Below are 15,804 nucleotides of genomic sequence, written 5' to 3' on the forward strand. Positions count from 1 at the left end.
CTACTGCTTTCACACTCTACAGTTCCCTCTAGGATGAAGGGGGTTAATTCCTGATACCTTAGCAAATGACGTGTCATCCTACCCCTTCTACTTTACAGTGTTTTCCATATGTTACGTTCTCCGCCTATCCTGCGGCGAACACCCTCATCTTGTCAGTCATTTTCAAATTCCTACGTCTCTAGTGTTATTCAGATGAATTAACTTGTCACGAAGAAATTCCATGGATTCACTCGGCTAAAATAATCTACCAGAGATAAAAAAATTCCTCGCAGTTCGAGCCCTGAGATTCAATGTAACAGTTTCTAGTTCTCAGCATCTTGGCTGAACATGTGCGGAGTTAGAAGGAAACAGAGAGAACGAAATTCCTGTAGCTCCACACCTCGAACGCTTTGATTCTCTTCTGTTCTGCTTTTCCCAAAGTCCATGATCCACTACTATGTACTGCTGTGCTCCAAACGTACATTCTCAGAAATTTCTTCTCCAAATTAAGGCATAAGTTTGACACTAGTAGACTTCTCTTCGCCAGGAACACCCTCTTTGGCTGTGGGAGTGTGCTTTTCCTGTCCTGCTTGCTTTCTTCATGGGTTATTTTGCTTCCAAAGTAGCAGAATTCCTCAACTTCGTCTACATAGTGACCACCTATTTGATGTTACGCTTCTCGCTGTTCTCATTTCTGCTACTTCTCATCACTCTTGCCTTTTTCCACTTTACCCTCAATCCATATCCTATAATCATGCACTGTTCATTCCAATCAACAGAACCTGTAATTCGTCTTCAAATCCACAGAAGATATCAATCTCGTCAACGAATCTTATCATTGACTCCTTTCCCTTGAACTTTAATCCTACTCTTGAACCTTCCTTTAATTTCCGTCGTTGCTTCTGCGATCTATAGATAGAACACTAGGCTCACTTAGTTCTTGGTATTCCAACCTTACTGTTCCCTCTTGGTTCTTGTACGTATTGTATACCCTCGTCTTTTCCTATATCTTGGTTTTACTTCTATCTTTCTTCCGTTATCGACCACAAAATAAGATATGCCTCTCTGGGGCTTTTACCTTTCCTAATGTCAACAAATAATCATATAAAAAAACCTTAATTTTCTTTTCCACTCTTCGTACATTATTCTACGCATGAGATGTTAAGCTGATTGTGCGATAGCTGCAATTTGCATGACAACGTTGTGAGATAAACTGACCATTTGGATGCAATTTAATAACTTTCGAACGTCTTGATCACAGTTTTCTATAATTCCCAAAATCACCTTATGGGTTTCGGTATTCTTTCATGTCATTTTCAAAGGCAGTGTTATATCAATCATACAAAATTGTTCAGTGGATACACTGAACTCCGTCAACATTCTAAAACAGGAGATAAGTGCAAAAGTGATTGTGTGGCAGTTTACTCACCTATCGGAACTTGATATCTTCGGCACAATGTGGAGACATTTTTCCGAAAGTCTTATGGTACATCTCCACTCACACGATTATATACATCAACGTGAATAATCCTTTTTGTCATTTTTCCCTGTGATTTTAGAAATTCCGATGGAATGTTATCAATTACTTCTGCTTGATTTGATCACAAGTCTTCCAGAGCTCTTTTAAATTCAATTTCTAGTACTGGAACCCAGTTTATTCTTGTATCAAGTCCTCAGACTAGTCCACCACCTCACAGAATCCTTCAGTGTACTGCTTCCACGTATTCTGCTCTTCCTCTGTATTTAACAGTGGAATTCCCATTGCACTCTGAATGTTACCAACCTTTCTTTTAATTTCACCGAAGGTGGCTTTGACTTTTCTATATGCTGCGTCAGTCCTTCGGAAGGTCACTTCTTTTTCGTTTTCTTCGTGTTTTTCCTGCAGCCATGTGACCTTGGCTTCCCTTCACTTCCTATTTATTTAATTCCTATGTGAATTATATTGCTGTATTTCTGCCTTTTCCTGGACATATTCGTTCTTCCTAATTTCGTCGATCAGTTGCAGTATTTCTTTTGTTACCCGAGGTTACTTCAGAATTACCTTCCTCGCACCTACATTGAAGTGAGAAAAGTCATGGAATACCTCCCAATATTATGTTGTATGTTTTTTGCCCAGCGTAATGCAGCAACTCGTCGTCACATGGACTCAAGTCGTTGGGAGTCCCCTGTGGAAATATTTAGCCAAGCTGCCTCTGTAACTATCCACAGCTGCAAAAGTGTTGCCAGTGCAGGATTTTGTCAACAAACTGACCTCTAGATTATGTTCCATAAAGGTTCATGGGATTCGTGTCGGACGATATGGGTGACGACGTCATTCATGCAAACTGTCCTGAATATTCTTCAAATCAATCGCGAACAACTGTGGCCAAGTGACATGACATCATCGTTCGGAAGATGAACTCCATGAATGGCCGCAAATGGTCTCCAAGTAGCTGAACATAACTATTTCCAGTCAATGATCGGTTGAGTTGGACCATAGAATCCAGTCTATTCAACGTAAACACAAACCACACCATTATGGAGCAACCACCAGCTTTAATAGTGCCTTGTTGACAACTTGATCCATTGCCTCGTCAGTTCTGCGCCAGACTCGAAACCTACTATCACTTCTTATCGACCGAAATCGGGACTCATCTGACCACATCATGGTTTTCCAGTCGTCTAGGGTCCAATCGATATGGTCACGAGACAAGGAGAGGCGCTGAAGGCAATGTCGTGCTGTTAGCAAAGCAGTCATTCCACGTCATCTCACCATGGCCTCCTTGCTCAGCCACTTCAGTATTCGTTAAAATTTTATGTGAACATTCGCACATGTCCCCAATGAACGTTGGCAAGGTTTTACGTTCGTCGAAACAATACTGGCTGAGATACAGTCATTTATTTTATTCCACTCGTGACGTGACGCAAAGTGACCGTAAATATCCGGCTACTTTGAGCTATTATATCTCGGACAAAATTATGTTAAAAGAAATGAAATTTAGCTATCTTGTAAAGATTTATGCGTTCCATTAATAATAATAATGAGAAGATTTTTAACAGCGATATTCAGCTAGGAAACCGTCGGGTAAGTTTCCAGAAAATACATCGAAGTTCGGCTTTTTATATTTCAGGAACTAAAGGTACGACGAAAGAGAATCTTGGCAAGTAGTAACCTAACGAAACAAGGCTCTCAAATATTAAGTTTCATTTATGCCCCTCTTTCCAATACTGATTAAATTAAGTGCAGATTTGAAGATTTGTAAAAAAGTAATGAATTCAGTATTTTCTACTTGACTTTGCAAAAACCTATATTCTATAAAACTCTCCAATCTGCGCTCATTAGAAAGACCATGGTCTGAAGCGGAAAACAAATTGTATTTGATTATCCAACGCGGGCTACCAATGCCAGATAATTTCAATCGAATTTTGGCGCAAAAATCGCGGCCCAAAGAAAACGTTATTTTTGGATACTTATATCTCGTTGAGTAAACGCATTGGTTACATGAAATTTAATGCGCAATAGCTTCGTAGCAAAAGGATGTGGAATACAAAATTTCATTCACCTGCTACACACATCAAAAAAAAGTTTTGGATCACCCTGCTTCTCAGAACTCCTGAAGATAGACGTTGACTATGGATATTGTATCACAGACACAGTCCCATTGACTATTGAGAGATGTCACTAAAACCGCCCAAAGATGTAAACAACCATGCATGAGCAGCGTCTATTAGACGGAGGGGGTCCGACAGCCCATCAGTTCCAGTCAAGGAAGGAGGTACACGGTTCGTTTTGTCTGCAGTTCAACCATGCCTAGACGGTCAATACCGCTGTTCGATCGCGTCCGCATTGTTACTTTGTGCTAGGAAGGACTCTCAACAAGGGAAGTGTCCAGGCGTCTCGGAGTGAACCAAAGCGATGTTGTTCGGGCATGGAGGAGATACAGAGACACAGAAACTGTCGATAACATGCCTCGCTCAAACTACTCAATGGCTACTACTGCAGTGGATGACCGCTACCTACGGATTATGGCTCGAAGGAACCCTGACAGCAACGCCACCATGTTGAATAATGCTTTTCGTGCAGCCACAGGTCGTCGTGTTACGACTCAAACTGTGCGCAATAGGCTGCATAATGCGCAACTTCACCCCCGACGTCCATGGCGAGGTTCATCTTTGCAACCATGACACCATGCAGGCCGGTACAGACGGGCCCAACAGCATGCCGAATAGATCACTCAGGATTGGCATCACGTTCTCTTCACCGATGTGTGTCCCATATGCCTTCAACCAGGCAACCCGGTCATGCTGTACGCCTTAGACAAACTGTCCAGCGAGTACAGCAAGGTGGAGGTTCCCTGCTGTTTTGGGGTGGCATTATGTGGGGCTGACGTACGCCGCTGGCGGTCATGGAAGGCGCCGTAACGACTGCACTAAAAGTGAGTGCTATCCTCCGACCGACAGTGGAGCCATTTCGGCAGCATATTGGCGAGGCATTCGTCTTCATGGACGACAGCTCGCGCCCCCATCGTCCACATCTTGTGAATGACTTCCTTCAGGATAACGACATCGCGAACCGAGGTGATATAAAACTTTTTTTCATGTGTGTATTTTCCAGAAATCTACACATTCGCCGAAAACATAAAAAGTGTGAGCTCATCCACGTAGTGCAAAAAAGGAAACCGTTAAATTGTGGCTACACGAAAAATCAGTCAAATCTAAAGACCGTAAATTTAACTAAATAAGGAATTGCAATTATGAATAACTTAAACAGGAAAGAACGTATAGAAAATGTGAGGAAGGCAAACCAAAGACTCCTTTTTATTGGCAGAACTCTTAGAAAATGTAACAGATCAACTAAAGAGACTCCCTCCACTATGCTTGTACGTTCTCTTTTGGAGTACTGCTATGCGATCTGGGATCCTTACGAGACTGGATTAACGGATTACATAGAGAAAGTTCAAAGAAGAGCGACACGTTTTGTATTATCGTGAAATAGGGAGAGAGTGTCACTGACATGATACAAGACTTGGGGTGGACATCATTAAAAAAAAAAACTCTTTTCGTTACGGCAGACTCTTCTCACGAAATTTAAATCACCAACTTCCCCCTCCGAATCCGAAAATATTTTGTTAACGCCGACCAACTTAGGGAGAAACGATCGTAATACACTACTGGCCACTAAAACTGCTACACTACGAAAATGACGTGCTACAGACGCGAAATTTAACCGACAGGAAGATGCTGTGATATGCAAATGATTAGCTTTTCAGAGCATTCACACAAGGTTGGCGCCGGTGGTGACACCTACAACGTGCTAACACGAGGGAAGTTTCCAATCGATTTCTCTTACACAAACAGCAGCTGACAGGCGTTGCCTGGTGAAACGTTGTTGTGATGCCTCGTGTAAGGAGGAGAATGCGTACCATCACGTTTCCGACTTTGTTAAAGGTCGGATTGTAGCCTATCACGGCCAGAGGTGGTTGTTCTGGGTACTGATTTCTCAGGATCTATGCACCCAAATTGCGTGAAAATGTAATCACATGTCAGTTCTAGTATAATATATTTGTCCAATGAATACCCGTTTATCATCTGCATTTCTTCTTGGTGTAGCAATTTTAATGGCCAGTAGTGTTATAACATAAGGGAAATCAGAGCTCGCACGGTAAGGTACAGGTGTTCGAGATTGGAATAACTTACAATTACTCTGAAAGTGGTTCGATGAACCCTCTACCAAGCACTCAAGTGTGATCTTTACAGTATCTCTTTAGATACAGATGTAGTTGTAGACGTAGATGATTTTTGTGAGACAGTGAAAACAGGGTATATGTGACACTTCTTTTACAAATACCGTTTTATATTAGATCTGCAAGACCAGTCTCATTCGAAACAATATTTTCAGCCCCCACAGAATAGTGGTTTCATTTCCAACATTGACTAAGAAAGCTACATAAACTGAGGCAAAGCAGCCGGAAAAATCGCATCGCGAATAAATTTTTAACTTTGGTTTCTTATATCTCGTTGATTAAAGACATGATAAACATGACACTTTGCACACAACTTAGTAATGTAAGGTTTCCTAGTACAAAATATAATTCACGTACTGCTTTCCAAATTTCCATAAAATCAGTTCAATCCTGATTTCCACAAAAATTACAAAAATAGATCACATTCAATTTGCTTTTAGAAAATTGGTTTTCCATAACTGATTTTAAACTAATCGTAGTTGGAAAGAGCATGTTTTCAGATATCCAGAAAATCATTTTTGATTTTCTAATGTATGGTAACAGTATCTGAAAATGACGGACAAATTTGAGGGAAAGTACCACTGCAACAGACTACATTGCAGCAACCTGCTGTCCGTGTTTGATTACATGTGGTATCTATTTTTAAACTGATAAGTAGTGTCGCACTATATTGTGTTAGTCCATGGTGATATTGTCACTACCCGTTCAGGGACATGAACCACAACCTCATCGCCATAGTGGTGAAGCAATATCAGCCATGAGCGGGTTTCTTCAACCAGGTTTCAAAGCCTGTAATTTTATTTCCTAATATACATTTCAAAACATTGTGGTGGTACCTGTCTGCTTAGAAAGCCGTTTTCCAAATCTGTAGGATTATCTCACATACGTGGCAAGCAAAAAGTAAAATAAATTTTGATTTTAAACTTCTCAACATAGCAGTTAAATTTTTTTCGAAATATTTGAGTCACTTTCTTCAGTTCATTTTCTTGAAATGTCGGCCAGATGATGGTATAGAAGGAAAACGGTGGGAGGAGATGAGGTGGTGTTCCGGTACCCAAGAAGTATCCTGTCTTTCGGACCAATAAAGTGAATGAGCCGGGCGTTGACGATACATAAATTTTATCAGAGTATCATTTTGTCCCGTTGATATGTGACTAATGTTGCCAATTGACTATTATTTATCATACATACAGGCGACTTAAGGACCAGGTAACAACTCCATCAATTTCAGATTTAGCATGGCTGCGCTAGAAACTTCAACGACAAAAGTTGTTGTACCATTGAAAACTTTGCTGATACAAACAGACCTAGTAGACCTAGTAGATAGTGTCGGAAGTTCCATGCGGCTTTTCGCGGGTGATGCTGTAGTATACAGAGAAGTTGCAGCATTAGAAAATTGCAGCGAAATGCAGGAAGATCTGCAGCGGATAGGCACTCGGTGCAGGGAATGGCAACTGACCCTTAACATATACAAATGTAATGTATTGCGAATACATAGAAAGATTATATGATAGCGGAATAAACACTGGTAGCAGTTACTTCCGTAAAATATCTGGGAGTATGCGTGCGGAACGATTTGAAGTGGAATGATCATACAAAATTAATTGTTGGTAAGGCGGGTACCAGGTTGAGATTCATTGGGAGAGTCCTTAGAAAATGTAGTCCATCAACAATGGAGGTGGCTTACAAAACACTCGTTCGACCTATACTTGAATATTGCTCATCAGTGTGGGATCCGTACCAGGTCGGGTTGACAGAGGAGATAGAGAAGATCCAAAGAAGAGCGGCACGTTTCGTCACAGGGTTATTTGGTAACTGTGATAGCGTTACGGAGATGTTTAGCAAACTCAAGTGGCAGACTCTGCAAGAGAGGCGCTCTGCATCGCGGTGTAGCTTGCTGTCCAGGTTTCGAGAGGGTGCGTTTGTGGATGAGGTATCGAATATATTGCTTCCCCCTACTTATACCTCCCGAGGAGATCACGAATGTAAAATTAGAGAGATTCGAGCACGCACGGAGGCTTTCCGGCATTCGTTCTTCCCGCGAACCATACGCGACTGGAACATGAAAGGGAGGTGATGGCAGTGGCACGTAAGGTGCCCTCCGCCACACACCGTTGGGTGGCTTGCGGAGTATACATGTAGATGTAGAAGTGGTATAAATTGACGATTTTCTCTCATACCGGCAAACATGCTGATTTCTCACCATCTTAATTCTTGAAACTTTTATTTTCTTCGCTTCCTTGTTTTGGAACATAAGTTGTAATTGGTACTGGTCGTAAAAGTAGAAATGATCTTTCGGCGTCAGTGTTTGATTTGTTGATAGCCTTTATAGGCTTGCGTGAGTACCCAGTCGCTTGGTTGTGCCACCAATCCCATCACGCGGAGATTTTTCGTGGCTGGTACCAACAGTTTGCCATTCCGTATGTGCTGAAATAGCATTTTTTTTTTTTTTTGCATCGACTATCAAAAATTTTTATATTGTGCAGCTGGGACGTCACTGAAATAATATATTTTTGTGATTTTTCGTTTGAGTCCACAAAAAGTCAATCAATTTTCGAATAAACACGCGTACATACACTGTATCCTGTTGCAAGTGATCTGAAATACAGGGTGATTCAAATAGAATACCACAACTTTAAAAATGTGTATTTAATGAAAGAAACATAATATAACCTTCTGTTATACATCATTACAAAGAGTATTTAAAAAGGTTTTTTTTCACTCAAAAACAAGTTCAGAGATGTTCAATATGGCCCCCTCCAGACACTCGAGCAATATCAACCCGATACTCCAACTCGTTCCACACTCTCTGTAGCATATCAGGCGTAACAGTTTGGATAGCTGCTGTTATTTCTCGTTTCAAATCATCAATGGTGGCTGGGAGAGGTGGCCGAAACACCATATCCTTAACATACCCCCATAAGAAAAAATCGCAGGGGGTAAGATCAGGGCTTCTTGGAGGCCAGTGATGAAGTGCTCTGTCACGGGCTGCCTGGCGGCTTTTAATCTTATCAGCTGCAGACAGTGCTTGAACCAATTTCAGACGATAAGGTTTCATAACTAACCTTTTTCGTAGGACTCTCCATACAGTTGATTGTGGAATTTGCAGCTCTCTGCTAGCTTTGCGAGTCGATTTTCCTGGGCTGCGAACAAATGCTTGCTGGATGCGTGCTACATTTTTATCACTCGTTCTCGGCCGTCCAGAGCTTTTCCCTTTGCACAAACACCCATTCTCTGTAAACTGTTTATACCAAACGTTTAATACACCACCGATCAGGAGGTTTAACACCTTACTTCGTTCGAAATGCACGCTGAACAACTGTCGTCGATTCACTTCTGCCGTACTCAATAACACAAAAAGCTTTCTGTTGAGCGGTCGCCATCTTAGCATCAACTGACGCTGACGACTAGTCAACAGCGCCTCAAGCGAACAAATGTACAACTAAATGAAACTTTATAGCTCTCTTAATTCGCCGACAATAGTGCTTAGCTCTGCCTTTTGTCGTTGCAGAGTTTTAAATTCCTAAAGTTGTGGTATTCTTTTTTAATCACCCTGTATTGTTACAACGAACAGTCTGTAACATGCCTTCGTTGATATAATAAGGTACAAAAAGATGTAATGTAGCATGCGAATTTTCCCAGCGAAACGCCTGAGCAGCGTCTTGAACATAAAACTAATAATTTAAAGAAGTATTTGGAACCTAAATAATTAACCAAATTATAGGCCTGGGAACCTGGATGAAGAAATCCACCCGCGGTTGGTACTGCGTAACCGCTACGGCGATGGGGCTGCTGATTCATGTTCTTGAACGATCAGTCACGGACGACGTCGCCAAGGATCAACGCAATATAATCAAATGTAAATGTGTGACTAGGGCTTCCCATCGGGTAGACCGTTCGCCGGGTGCAAGTCTTTCAATTTGACGCCACGTCGGTGACTTGAAATGATGATGATTGGGACAACACAACACCCAGTCCCTGAGCGGAGAAAATCTCCGACCCAGCCGGGAATTGAACCCAGGCCCTTACGATTAACATTCTGTCACGCTGACCACTCAGCTACCGGGGTACACAATATAATCAAATATTAGTTGTAAATTTAAAGATACAGAAACATCGCGCAACCAAATACGGACAACAGGTTACTGCAATGTAGCCTCTTTTTTTTTTTATTTCACTTCACTGACAATCCACTATGCCTAGACTGTGACGTTGCATTTCCCTTTTCAGATTTTCTAGGTTTCCCATTACGTTCAGACTTCTGACATTCCACGCCTCGTTTCGCAGAATGTTATCCCGTCTTTGCTTATATCCCCTCTTTCACACGATCACCTTCACTTCGGCAGAAAGGGAGACTAGTCCGGTATCTTTTACCTATGAAGAGATCATCATGACACTTTTTCAATTACAGGCCCCATATCCAGTGGATGGACATTATGTGTCTTTATGCAGTGGTTCTCATTGTCTTCATCCCCACGCCGTTGGTCATTGCTGATTCCTCCGGCTTTTTAGAGGCAGTTTCCCAGACGAAGTGCAAAATAGTGGCCTGGCCCTCTGTTCACGTCTCCGTCCTCTCTGACAAGGCCGTTGTCAGAGCGAGGGTGGTTTCTTATGCTAGAAGTCTTCGGCCGCCACTACTCACGATTTTTATTCGAAATGTAAACAGTGGCTGGGATCGAACCCATCACCAATGACGCTGATAACTAATCAAAGACGCTACCTCTAGATCACGGGTTCAATCCACACAGATCATTCTACATTTATTTCTATATACATTTCCTTTCTCGTAAAGAATATGTTTCCCATTTAACCATGTACAATATTTATACTTTTAATCATTTTCATTTTTAATTGTGTTCTATATACACAGTACAAGGGAAGCTTGATGGACTGGCAGTGTCAGGTGAAGAAGAAAAATGGTTCAAATGGCTCTGAGCACTATGGGACTTAACATCTGTGGTCATCAGTCCCCTAGAACTTAGAACTACTTAAACCTAACTAACCTAAGGACATCACACACATCCATGCCCGAGGCAGGATTCGAACCTGCGACCGTAGCGGTCGCGCAGTTCCAGACTGTAGCGCCTAGAACCGCTCGGCCACTCCGGCCGGCGAAGAAGAAACAACAACAAACACATACACACACACACACACACACACACACACACACAGAGAGAGAGAGAGAGAGAGAGAGAGAGAGAGAGAGAGAGAGAGAGAACGAGTGCACAATACTTTTTAAAAATTTGCACGCGTAAATACAGCGAATAGTACGCTGACATGGTGTACAATCATTCACACCCGGAATCAGTCTCGAGCGAATAGTGTGAGAACGGAAGGATCCCGGCTCCGTTCTTGCATATGAAGCGTTTGTCGTCATGACGTGACAGGCCTAGTTTCAGGTGCTACTTTTCACTGCCAACCTATCTGTGCTCATCAGCTCAAATGTGGGCAGGCTGCTTTGTCATGTTAAACTGCCACTCACTGGCTTCTTTTAACGACCAGATGTACTTTCTGGCACCTCTCTGGCGTACCCAGGAGCGAAGGACCTTCCAAACGTAACACAAAGACTCCCATAGAACGAAAAGCCCCATCTTGGCGAAAATGAATAACTTCAGAATTAGTAGTAATGACGACTGTCAAAAATTATGGACAATACTTGTATACTGGGATATCGCTGCCGTTTATTTGGTAACTCTCGTCTGCCTTTGCAACACATATTAACTCACGAATCAAGTTATAGTCAAAATTGATTACTTACTCGTAATACAGGAATATCATTGATAGCCTGTTAAGCTCGAACATAAATCTGATGTGACGATAACAATTTAAAGCCCCCTGGAGAACATGGCATCACACACTTCTAACAAGCCAGAGTAGCTCTCGTATAGTGGAAGCGTGGAAGGAGAGAGATAAGCAGAAAGACCTACAAGAGAAGAGAAGGAAAAAAGTTGATCGGCGAAGCTTAGCCGGTAAAGAGCATTGAAGACAAGGTTCCAGTTTTAAGATCTAGTGTGGCACGCAGTAAGTTTCAAAACAGGAACACTCCGCTATAAAGTGAAGGATAAACTAAAACTTAGATCAATAAAAATTTTCTTGGTATTTGACAGAATTGTCAATCTGGATATTCTACGACTTATTTCGGGTGGAAAGGGGAATTCTGTGAACAGGCAGGGGCTTAGCTATGGCTTCCCCTCTCTTGCCTATTGTAGCAGGTATCCTCATGGAAGCACTTGAAGAACCAGCACTCCAGTCTGCATCATTACGCCCTGAATGCTGGCTCCGACATTTGCATGGCACCTTCGTTATCTTGTTGCGTAGGACTGCAGAGCTAGAGAACTTCCACTAACACTTCAATCATCAGCACAGCGAAATCCAATTTTCTATGGAGATAGACGTGGAAGTTTACCGAAAGCCTGATGATAAACTTGGCCACAAAGTATATAGAAAACCACCAGCACGAATAGAAACCTACATGCCATCTCTCATTGTCGCCCCATACAGAAGAAATCCGCCCTGCACATTTTAAAAATGGTCCAAATGGCTCTGAGCACTATAGGAGTTAATATCTGAGGTCGTCAGTCCCCTAGAACTAAGAACTACTTAAACCTAACTAAGGACATCACACACATCCATGCCCGAGGCAGGATTCGAACCTGCGACCGTAGCGGTCACGCGGTTCCAGACTGTAGCGCCTAGAACCGCTCGGCCACACAGGCCGGCTTGCACGTTTTAACCAAGAGGGCCCACAGGATTAGCGATGAGGGACATCTGAAGGCTGAACTACAAGACAAAAGGTCCATTTTTGGAGCCAATGGTTATGGCATGATGACGATAGATAAAACTATGGCGAAGGATGAACGAAGTAGGGAAGTGTAGGAGTAAGCGTAAAACGTCGACCTACTAGTATATGTTCAAGTAGTCACTAAACTTGTTGACAAAATTCTCTGCCGGGCAGGTATCAATCCGATGTTTCGAAGCAGCAACAGAACAGAAGATGTTCTTGGCTTAACGAAAGGTGCAGTTGACAAGCTACATGCTGCTGTGAGTTTACGGAATCGGGCGTGAATGTGGACTCGCGTAAGTAGGCGATACGCGCGAGCGATCAGCACAAGGAAATTAGAACAACAGAGATATATCCGAGTAAGACAACCGAGTCAGAGGTGGCAGGAAACAGGGTAAATGAGATAAATAGATAGAATTCCGAGGAGCCCGCGTACTAGCGGAACAGCGTCTTACCTTCAGGAGGAACACTGGAGAGGCGAAAGAAATAGTCGAGGCACCCGCCAACATGAGTAGAGTGGACAGGTACAGACTTCCGGCGTCTTGGCTGCCACGGCTCACGCGAAACAATCACAGACATACATTACTACACTGGCAAAGACGAAGCTTATACTGAAGCCTGTTTGGTGAGGTAAGATGGCGGCGTCAAGAAGTTTGTGTGTGGTACTAACACGATTTTCTGAAACGAAATAGCCTTTTAAGCTTTACGAAGCGATTTAAAGAATTTCTGCAGTTGATCAAATATTTGCGTATGAGTTGAGTTAAGACATACAGTGTAGAGTCGTGTTATGAGAAGAGTATCAAGTAACATATATACACACTTAAAGCAGACTATAGTTTGCGTAAGAAAACCCAAATGAATAAAGACGCTTCTTATCAACGATAAGTAGCACGTTTTACTTGCGGAAGCACTTTCATAACGAGCATACTATTTGAAGAAAATCCAAAGTTGATCATAACGTCTGTTAATACTACTCATTAAACCCCTTAAATATACACAAACTATTTAAATACTGCCGGTATTTCGGATGTGACAAACTGTAATGTAATTATTTAGGCTTCCATACAGTATGTAAGGTGTCAGGCAAATCCAACACCTTCCATGAAAACCCTGACATGATAAGCAAATCCGGCAGTATGTCACATAGCTCCGAATAAATCGTGACGCTGAAATCATTAAGTATTTGATTATATCATCGCTAGTCTCACTGAACTGTTCTGAACTCTACATTTCATGTGTGGTCTGGCGTCTCCTTACCAGCAACAGGTCCCAGGTTCAAACCAGTCAATTCCCTAAAAAACACACTCAGAGCGTCGTTGCGCGAAAGTGGTAGGGAGACACGACTTAGAACAAACAGACACCACGCAGAATGTTAGAAGTACAAAATCAAAAATACGTTAGATGTTTCTAGTTAAGTTTTGTTCTTTTCCATGTATCCTCGCCGGCCGCTGTGACCAAGCGGTTCTAGGCTCTTCAGTCTGGATCTGCGCGACCGCTACGGTCGCAGGTTCGAATCCTGCCTCAGGCATGGATGTGTGTGATGTCCTTAGGTTAGTTAGGTGTAAGTCGTTCTAAGTTCTAGGGTACTGACGACCTTAGATGTTAAGTCCCATGGTGCTCAGAGCCATTTGAACCATTTTTGAATCTTGTATCCTCCGTCTGTTGTACGAAAAATTACAGTCAAACACGACGCATGCATTGACCATTGTGTCAAAACTTTAAAAGTAACGTAGTCGTATCTGTTTATTCCCATTCGTTACGACTGTTTTATCCGTACGTAAACAGCTGTTTATACATCCTTTGCGCTCGCCGCCAAATTGAAGTTCTAAACCGCGGCTTCAGCGACATCAGTAATAGTGTATACGATATTGCCAGTCTAGTAACACAACACACACAGATGCGAGACACACCATAGCGGCTACAGGTACACAGAGTTCTACTGGCACGCCTCACCCGGCACGGGGCAGAAAGTAAACAGCGCTCCGTCACAACCGCCGCCAGTTTTCCCATTCGCCTGTTTCTACCAGTGGCAAGCAATTACGCAAACCGCAACCAAAAATGGTTCAAATGGCGCGAAGCACTATGGGACTTAACATCTGAGGTCATCAGTCCCCTAGAACTTAGAACTACTTAAACCTAAGGACATCACACACATCCATGCCCAAAGCAGGATTCGAACCTGAGACCGAAGCAGTAGCGCGACTCTAGACTGAAGCGCCTAGAACCGCTCGCCCAAAGCGGCTGGCAAACAGCAACCAAGAACATCTGTTTCCACCTGCGAAAAGAAATAACACAAACAGCAATAAAGGACGTCTAACATTAGTTTTCGTCATTCTCAATACCTAGTAACATTACGGTAATAGCCTCTTCCACCAGTAGATAAGAACCAAACCTTTTCTCATCAGAAGATAGCAAAACACCCTGAGGGACGCCGTATTGCCCGAAACGTCGAATAGTTTTATACAATTTCATGAGTGGTTACATACCCAGAAGAATTTATGACTGCGACAACGGCTGTGGAAGCCTATGCTTACATAAAAATTACATACTCAAACTGAAAAATATGATGTGATAAAATTAAAAAGTGTAGAATAATGTCAAAAATCTATAGGAATTCAACAATGATTTGAATTAAGACGGAACGGCAAGTAGAAACGAAATAGAACAGAAACTGGTTACTAAAAACGCAACTGCAAAGAATTTGCAGACAAAACTTCCGACTGGAAGTTGTTCAAGAGGAGAGTAAATGTGAGTAGAATCATCAGCAGCTTCTAGCATAATTTTTAAAGAAAGCTCATTTGTTCGTTTCACTCACTCACTCATTTTCTTGAAAAAATTTACTCGGGACCTGCTGAATGATTCTACTGTCGTCCAATTTTCAAATCTAACCCATTAATTTTCATTAAAAGCGTATATTTTATAATAAGATACATAGAAAATTAAGAGGAATGAATATTTTTCTCACTACATTCACTTACTATAAAAATTATCTCTTCTACGAAAAAGGTAAACGTAAGAAAATAAATGAAAACGGTTTTTATATGTCCTATTCCTTACCGAAAATTTTCCTAATTCTTTCTTCTTTATCAGATGTAAGATTTAAAAAACAAAAACAGTAAAACGTTTTGGTCGAACACTCGGGTCTCTGACTCTATTTACACGACACTTCACGAAGACAAACTTCAGAATTAACTGAACTGCTTCATTTTTTTCGATACGTTTTAAGTACACAGGTGAGGGTAGAAAATGCTATGTCAAATGGCTACCTCTTCCCACATTTAACATACTTAAAGACTTCATCAGAACTATGGACACAGTCCT

Source organism: Schistocerca serialis, chromosome 7 (assembly GCF_023864345.2).
Source record: "Schistocerca serialis cubense isolate TAMUIC-IGC-003099 chromosome 7, iqSchSeri2.2, whole genome shotgun sequence".
In the NCBI taxonomy this organism is placed as follows: Eukaryota; Metazoa; Arthropoda; class Insecta; order Orthoptera; family Acrididae; genus Schistocerca; species Schistocerca serialis.